The following is a 9,198-nucleotide window of genomic DNA, read 5'->3' on the forward strand; positions in this document are numbered from 1 at the left end:
AGATACTAGGTGGGTGGGGTATGGGGGAGATGTGTGCCTACTCGGTGTCATGGGATTTTATGTTTACAATGTAAAAAATGGAGATGCTATGGATCATGTAGGTCTAAAGGAGTTTCACGACAGGTTACAGGACATAATGCAGTGACTCTCTAAGTTCATTTTTTCTTGGAATTCACTTAGTTCAACAAGTCTACTACGTTTGAGCATGGGACATGGTATATGCCTTTGTTAGTGACTTAGGCAACTGGAGTATGCCTTATGCAACTAAGAGTTATGTAGGTGAAGAATAGGGAGATCAGCATGGTCTGCGCCACAAATCACGGGCGTGGGCTACAAGGAGAGAGTTGGACCATAGGTGGAGCTTCCAAGGGCATGCAACTGGAGTTCAACTAAAAAACGAGCAAGATTAAGGAGAGGAAGGCAAATTGTGTATGTGGTATGCATTTTGGGAGAGAGGAGAGCTCTCGGGGGGTTTACTATATATATATTCTCTATATAACATGCGTTCATAGCCTATTTATAAATATCCTAATCTGTGAAATTTTTCTTGAATAAAACACAACCCTTTTCTATTCAATCTGTAGGTAATCCCCTTATATGACACCCTTCTGTATATAGAAAATGTATAAAAATGGTGTTTTAAAAACCCCTTATTTTGAACTCACGTTATATTTACATATATTCACGAGTGACCCCCCCAAGGGAGAGCTATGGTGTTGTCGTGAACAAGAAAGAATAAGGAATCCATGACAAGCAAGATCTCTTCTTGCTTCGTCTTCTTTCTCAGAGCTTTTCTTGATGCATGGAGCTTGGTTCTTGCTCCCAAGATCTTGGGTACCACTTGGGACAGCCAAAGGTGTGATTTTTCTTGGTCTATGGGCTGTTTTGGATTGTTCAAAATTGTCATAAATAGGGCAAAGCCCACAGTCCACTCAATTAGGAAGAGCTTGTAAGTGATCTAAGTGCATGTATATATTGGATATGGTCCCTAAACAACTCAGCAACCTTGGGCATTCATTAGAGAAGATTAATATTGAATTTGTATGCATTCTAGGGCCTTGATTGAGGTTGGAATACACTATTATTGATAGGGCTAAAGTGCTTCTTTATCTTTGATACGGATTTGATAGAAGTATTTGATATGTGTCTTAATTTTAAAGGCTTTTACCACTACTAGATTGAAGCTAGGTGTAATTCTGAGATGAATACCTATAGCACTCAATGGATGGTAGCAACATGGATCACGGATTATGATCATGGGTTAAGTTATGTATTTGTGTATGAGTTGAGCTATAATTGTCTCAGTGTGTCTTGGCTTCAACCCACCCTTATTTGGATGTATTTGGTTATGAGCTATGCTTATGAGATAATGTCTTCGATGTACGACAAGATGCTGAAATAAATTGACAGGCTGCTTCAACTCTATTATTTTCCTTCTACATTTTCTATTTCTTTAAACCCCTTCTATTCCGTCAACTCCTTCCCTTGAATCTCCCTTCACCCTACTCTCTCTTACCCTCGTGGTAGACTTTCGATGCCAAACGTCTCGATAGTGGTGAACTCGGCGTGAAAGTCGGTAGCAGCAAGTGTGTAAAGATGGGGGATTCTGTAGGTTCAAGTGGTGGTGATGCTTTACACAACAGATGATTTCTTTTTTGCAGCAACAACAACAGTAGCAGTTATTATTACAATAGTAGATGCAAACACGACAGGAGGCAGAAAGAATTGATTCCTTAGCTATGAATGCATTATAGGGAGTGGGACAGGAATTGAATTAGCAGTTTAAGGGTCAAAATGTTTCGGCCTTTATCTAGTTGTATAAAGAAAAGATGTTATTTCATGAGGTACCGCAGTATGCATGGAGTCAACAGTTCTTCGGTTTGGCCATGCATGCATTGCATGATCAGATTAATGAGTTACATAGAAGAGATACTGATTGGGTAGATTTTAAGAAAGCTTTGAGAGAAGAGTTTTTCTTGAAAGATGTAGGATTGGTAACTAAAAAGACATTAATAGATTGGATTGAAAATCCCAATAAAGGGTTGGCTGCTAGCTTTTCTTCATGAATTTGAAATTCGGTATGCGTAGTTGGATGCCAATGAGTAGAAATCATGGAGAGTCTAAAAATTGATTTGTTTATGAACGCTACAAATCTTGTATTGTAGGAGAATCTTACTAATTGTTTAGAAGATGCCTCTTTTAAAACGTGGCTGAAGTCAGATTGGGCTAATGTAACTAAGATAGTCCATATGTTGGTAAATAGAGACCGGATGATATTAAGATGGGGTACATGCACCACACTTGCTAGTGCTCAGAAGGGAGACTAAAATTGTAGCCTAGGTGCCTATACCTATGGTAAAAGAGCTGGCTATACCTATTGGTCCAACTCTTAAAGGTGATGCTGTGGATGAATCAATCAAGGGCATGCATGATTTGAGGCTAAATTTGATAGAAATCAATGCAAAGGTCGAAAAGTTGGATGTCAAGGTAGAAGAGAAGGGTCAGGAAACAGTTCAAAGGCTGTATAGAGAAGGATACAAGAGGAGATGCATTTGGTGCAATAGCTTACAATATGAATAACAAGATTGTATAGCCTATCGTGAAGCCGAAGGGAAAAGGTTAGTCTTTTGCAAAGATGGCAAAATACATATAACAGAAATTGGTATTCCAATAGAGCCAAATTTTGGAAATGGTGGTATGCAGAAGAGGTTGAAGAGATGGCTACAAGGACAACATTTGTAGCCATAGATACAACCACATATGGTTTGAGAATTGAAAGGGCTGATGAAGCTTGTAAAGGATGCATGGCTAAAGCAAAATCTCACGTTTGATTGAAGCATTAGATTGCATGGAAAAGTCTAAATTGGCTGATGCAAGTCAAAGTATACGAGGGAGAACAAGATGAAGTGCACCAATGGATTCATTTTCAACCTATGCATTTGGTTGAAGTTAATAATCAAGAAGCTCTTGTGGAAGAAAAGAGAAGAAGAGAAGAGGACACTGTTGGTCCTTCCTCTTCAAGTCCATCTAAACACATAACACAAAGTAAAACGGAGCACCAGAAAGAGGCTGAAAGAGCCATACATGAGTATGTTATGGAGAATGCATCTCAAGAGAACAAACAAGAAGGGAAGAAAAGGGGCAAACAGCCCCGTTATAGGCTACAATCCGATCTTGAGACTGCTACAATCCTTAAAAAGGACTTGGAAAAATGCATACTTGGCAATAGAGTGGAGTTCACACTTTGCGAAGTTCTTGGAATTGCGAAGCGTGAATTTTGTGATGCAATCATTGATATGCTGAAATGAAAAAGACAGTTTGGTGGTGAAGTCTTGCAACCATTGATGCGGGTTGACAAAGACATAGAGAAACAACTTCAAAGGGAGTATGATGATGCATACAATGCTGTTTTGGAACAAGGGGATGTTGAAAATGGGCTGAATGAGAGTGTAGATAGAAAGCTTGTGGGGTTGAAAATGGTTGTCGGGCATATTTGCCTAAGATGCTGGAACTTTGAATGAGAAGATCAAGATGTGGATTTTGGAGCCCTCTTCAGCTCCAGATTCGAATCGGTGGTTTATTGTTCCAAAGAAGGATGGTGCTTTGAGGTTTATATAGGATTTATAACTAGTTAATAAAGTCCCCATAAGGAATGTTGGATTAGGTCCAATAGTGGATTAATTTACAGAAGCATTTGGAGGCAAGGAAATTTACTCTATGGGTGATTTATATTCAGGATATAATCAGTTCTAGCTTGCATTGGAAAGTCGGGATATCACTACCATGAAGACATCACTTGGATTGGTTAGGATGTGTGTGCTTCCACAGGGAGCAACCAATTTAGTGGTGCATATGATGAATGCTATGCATAAAGTTTTGAGGGAGTATATTCCTCAGTTGACCTTACACTTGTGATATCCATGAGAATAATGAAGAGCTCAATGAGCAGGGATGTAGAAGAATTGTGGTTGAACATATCATTGATTGTGCCAGGATCTTGAACCATCTCGAAGAAGTGCATTTGACTCTGTTAGGAGAAAAGTCGATTTTCGAAGTGAAGGAAGTATTGGTTGTAGGGCACATGTGTGGACCATATGGAAGAAAGCCCTCTCTAGTGAAGATTGATACCATAAGTAGATTGTGGAAGACATGTTAAAATATATTTGAGGTGAGAAGATTTTTAGGTGCATGTGTCTTTTACTTGATATGGATTCCACATTTTGCTCATAAGGCAGAGAGTTTATATCAGCTCTTCAGAAAAGGGCAAAAGTTTTGGTGGGATAAATAGCATACAAAGGCAGTTCTAAAGTTAAAGAGCTGATTGATTTCAGCTCCAACACAAAAGAGAGAAAATTATGAGAATGATCATTCTCACCATGGATACAAGTTGAATTGGCATTGGTTGGGCAATGGGTCAAGATGATGCTAATGGGAAATGGTATGCCATTTAGTTTGGATCAAAGGTCCTCAATGAACCACAACAGCGGTATTTTCAAGTCAAAAGAGAGCTTTGGGGTGTAGTGATAGCCCTTAAGTATGATATGGAATATTTTGTGGGAGCTCATGCAGTGGTAGAGACTGATTGTCTACCTCTATGGGGCATGTTTACCTAATGTTTACCGCAACACAGAGGAGCGGGAAACGGAAAAAAGGAAATAGCAAAAGGCGCAGGACAAAAGGAAGAAAAAGGCGCCTTAACCGGTAACCAGACCCTCAAAAAATTAAAAGCATGGGCATGACCCTCAGAAAGTCTTAGAGTCGCCCAAGAAAAGTAAAAGAGTAAAAAGCGCACCATTAAGTGTGAAAGCGCTTTGGAATCCTTGTAAAAGAGGGCCAGGCTCACTCCTGTGCAAATTGTATGCATTAGTTGGGAATAGGATAGATTAGAATGGTAGGAAATGAGAAATGGGCCTAGGAATGGGCCTAGGCTAATGGCCGACCATGTAAAAAAGGGGATGACCGCCGATGAAAAGTAGGTCATGTATATAAAGTTCAAAAAGTGAATGAGAAGATCATTCTTGTGTGTGGCCAAAGCTTCTTCTTCTTCTTCTCTTATTTCTTGCCTTCTTACTCTTGTGCTTGAGAGAGGGATTGAGAGAGTGTGAGGGAGTGAGGGAGTGATTGTGTGAGAGTGAGGGATCTTGGAGAAGAAGCTCTCCATCTTCTCTCTTCATCTTCCCCTCCTCTCTTCTCTTCTCTTGTCTCGCGCGTGGCTATGGAGGATGAAGCTCATGGGAGAGGGATTGAGGTTGCTTGAGCTTGCCTCAAGGATTGTGGAGCTACCAGTGTGCAAGAAAGAGGAGGGTACTCGATCGAGCATCAAGGTACGCTCACTACACCCGTAAGGTAGGCATTGCGCGTCGGCTATGTGAGAGGTAGCCATGGCCGCACGGTTCAAAACACTTGAGCAATAAGTGGTCCATAGGTCTCGGGGTAGAGCTTGTAACTCCCCTTCATTTTGGTTCCATTGCCAGGAAAGACGGAATCGAGCCTTCAGCACCGTGCGCATCAAATCGAGCATAGAAGTAGGGTTTGCAGCCCGAATCGGTGCTCGAGATAGCTAGGAAATTTAGGAGGTTTCAATCCATGAAACAAGTAAGTGTTCTGGTTTGTTGGAAGCATTAGTGTAGGACTACCATTCTGCATCTCTGTTTTGCATTTTGGCTGCACTAGATTAAGGTTAGATTAGGTTAAGAAAAGAGAAAACTGAAGGTTTTGGCTGCTGCTGGAAACAGGGGATCAGATTCAAATTTCTGGGTAAGACAGGGAAAAGGGAACTGGCTTTAAGATTTTGCAGTGCTAGGAAAGGACCTTAAGAGGCTTGGGAGGCCAGGACAAACCTCATTTCACTGGTTAGCTTTGTGTGAGAGAGAGAGAGAGAGAGACCTTCTGGTTGCCAGGAAGAGGGAGCGCTATCACAATTCTGGGTGCCATCGATTTGTGCTACTCCAGGTGAGTCTGGTGCTTCTTAGTAGTGCCCTAATCATATATGCAAAGTCTCTTGTGATTGTGTATAGCAGGTGTCAAGAAGGATCGAAACGCGTCGAAATCGCGCCTGCCATCAGACGCAGTCGGACCAGGTCTCAGTGATCTGATTCCCAGAATCGGACCACCCAAGTCCTGGAGTCGGACCATCTGATTCCAACAATCGGACCGTTCGAATGAGGGAGTCGGACTGCATGCTAGTCAGACCATCCACCATTCGGATCGGACCAAACAATTTTAAAATCGGACCCCACTACCGGATCGGACAGTCCGATCGGATGTGCCACATGGCACTCAGACCACTCTGTCCGACTACTAGAGTCGGACCAGCCCTGTCCTACTGCTAGAGTCAGACCAGCCCTGTCCGACTGCAAGAATCGGACCGTCCGACTGCAAGAATCGGACCGTCCGACTGCAAGAGTCGGACCAGCCCTGTCCTACTACTAGAGTCGGACCAGCCCTGTCCGACTGCAAGAATCGGACCGTCCGACTACTAGAGTCAGACCAGCCCTGTCCTACTACTAGAGTCGGACCAGCCCTGTCCGACTGCAAGAATCGGACCGTCCGACTACTAGAGTCAGACCAGCCCTGTCCTACTACTAGAGTCAGACCAGCCCTGTCCGACTGCAAGAATCGGACCGTCCGACTACTAGAGTCGAACCAGCCTTGTCCGATTCTGGGAATCGGACCATCCTACCAGAAGGAAAAATAAGGATCTTTAGTTAACCCTGCCACAGACCTGACCCCCAGGACACAACCCTGAACACCCCCAAGACCCAGTTTGACCATTAGAACCTCAGAGACCAATCGAGCTTAGAGCAGAATAGAAAACGCAGCACAGACCTTCAGAAAGAGCATAAAATAGTCGGGAACTGAGCTTAGAACTCAAATCAGGCTAAGAATGTGGAGAGAAACAAAGTGGAGTTCGCATTAAATGCTTTCTGCATCAGCACTTCACTCTTGTGTTCCACTAAGTTTGCACTGCAAGAAAAGAGAAAAGCCTGTTTTCGCACCAAGCACCACGAAAGAACTAAGCATAACGCGTGAATAAGGATTGCAGCTGCTTTCAAATAACAAGGAACACATCAAGATATCTAATAACATTAAGGAACTCACTAGTAGGGGAAGACCCCAAGACTTAGACAGGTGCCTGAGTGCCCTACTAGTAGGACCTGGAGAAGACACAAAGACACGGAAAGCAACAATATAGAGGATTGGACGCTGCCAGAGCTGCTTGGATTTATTGACAACCTCGTGGAGCTGGAAGCAGAAACAATGTCGGGATCAAGAGGCAAACGAGGAGAGGACCAATTAGACTTAGGAGAATTTCCAACCTCAGTCCAAGAACTAGTCCACAACTATGATCTACTCACTAGGACCATGATCCAGGGCAGACATGTAGAGGAAGTGGTAGCAAACCTGGAAGAAGAGAGAAGAGCAATCAAGAGAGCGCTAGAAGGCATAATTGCCTACAACCATGAGCAAAGGGCTAGAAGGCTACAACAAGACATAGATATGTACGAGGCTAGATGAGTGCTAGACCTAGCTCGAGCGGCCAAATATGGACCGAATGTAGAGAGGGAACGGGCAGCAGAGGCTGACATGACATTGAGCGAACTGGTAGCAAAGTGACTCTTGGACAATACGTCCGTTGAACAGAGCGCTACTGCCCTAGCCACCGCGCTACTATCGGGATTGGGAGTCACACAAGGGGCTAAAGGGTAGGCTAGAATCCCTATCGTAGCAAAACAACTAGCTAGATACGAACCTAACAGTGACCCGTACAGCTTCATGGAGCAGTTCGAGCAAGTATGTAAGGCAAATGGTCTTACTGACCCTGCGCAGCGAGCTCAAGCTTTCGGCCTGTGCTTAGGCGATAAGGGGAGGACCTGGTATTCTAGTCTAGATGATGCAAAACGTACGAACTTTGTTCGCCTTAAGGGCCTCTTCATCAAGAGGTTTTCGGAGGCAGGGTATTCGGATAACCTCATCGTTAGGTTGATGAATATCAATTAAAGGGAGAAGGAAGACGTTAGGGATTATGTCACTCAGGTGCGTAGGCTCTACAAGAGAATCCTTGCCAATGAGTGACCTACCGAGAGGGCAGTGTCTACAGTGTTCATGAACGGGATTCAGAGTGAGGAGCTCTACAATGCTTTGGCCAGTAACTCCACCTTACAACGAGATGTGCTAGCTAGAGTTTTCGAGGATGCAATACGCGTAGATGATCAACTCAGGGAATGCAGCATGAGGACTACCAACCAAGAGAGTGCAAGCCAGAGGGACCCTGAGAGATCAACTACTTCGGGGGGAAAAGCAGCTGCTAGTGTGCAGAATAAGGGAAAGAGTATAGACCACGACCACGGGATGACAGAAATGAGAATGGAGATTGCACGGTTGCAAGAGCTGGTAAGGAAGCCTATGAGATCACATGTACAATGTATATACTGTGGCGGAAATCACCTCCCAGTTGAGTGCCAAGATCCTAGATCTCGGCCATGCTCAAATTGCAGTAGATTCGGGCATGATGCAGTGCATTGCAGAATGCCGAGGGTATTCACATACGCGCAGCAGTACAACCCTCCATACTTAGGTAATAGGTCACCCAATTTCTTTGGGAGGGGAGCCCAGTTAGCTCTCCCAGCACCGACTGACTCAAGACCTGCCATACCTAGGTTGGAGATGAACCCAACTGGTATATACCCAGACCACCAGGGCCTTTTGTAACCCACCCATCTAGCGATGCTCCTGTTCACTTTGTGGAGGAGCCTAATGAGGAAGAAACATATGTCAACCCGTACATATCTTATGACGAGGAGGGCAACCCAGTCCTGATGGACTATCGGCCAGTGCCGGTGATGGATTTAGAAAGAGGAAGAGGCAAAGGCTTTGGAGGGCCAACCAATCACATGCTGTACTTGCGGCCACCCAGGCCACATTTCATCACACTGCCCAGAACGAGAACAAGCTAACAAGGACAAAGCGGATCTCCAATGCACAAAGTATGGAATCACACATCTGTTTCCTGACTGTCCTAGGCGGAAGCCATCAACCAGCTCTGCCAACATGCCATCGGTGCCTTTGGGGCTTTTTGGAGTGGAAACCTTTGACAGTGAGGATACACCCATCCCACTACATGTTATGACGCGAGCTCAAACAAAACAGGAAAGCACCTCTTTGCTAGGGCCAAGTAACCTTGACGGAACCTCAATA

Source organism: Lygodium microphyllum, chromosome 1 (genome assembly GCF_053477565.2).
Source record: "Lygodium microphyllum isolate KBCC chromosome 1, Lygodium_microphyllum_v1.1.10, whole genome shotgun sequence".
In the NCBI taxonomy this organism is placed as follows: Eukaryota; Viridiplantae; Streptophyta; class Polypodiopsida; order Schizaeales; family Lygodiaceae; genus Lygodium; species Lygodium microphyllum.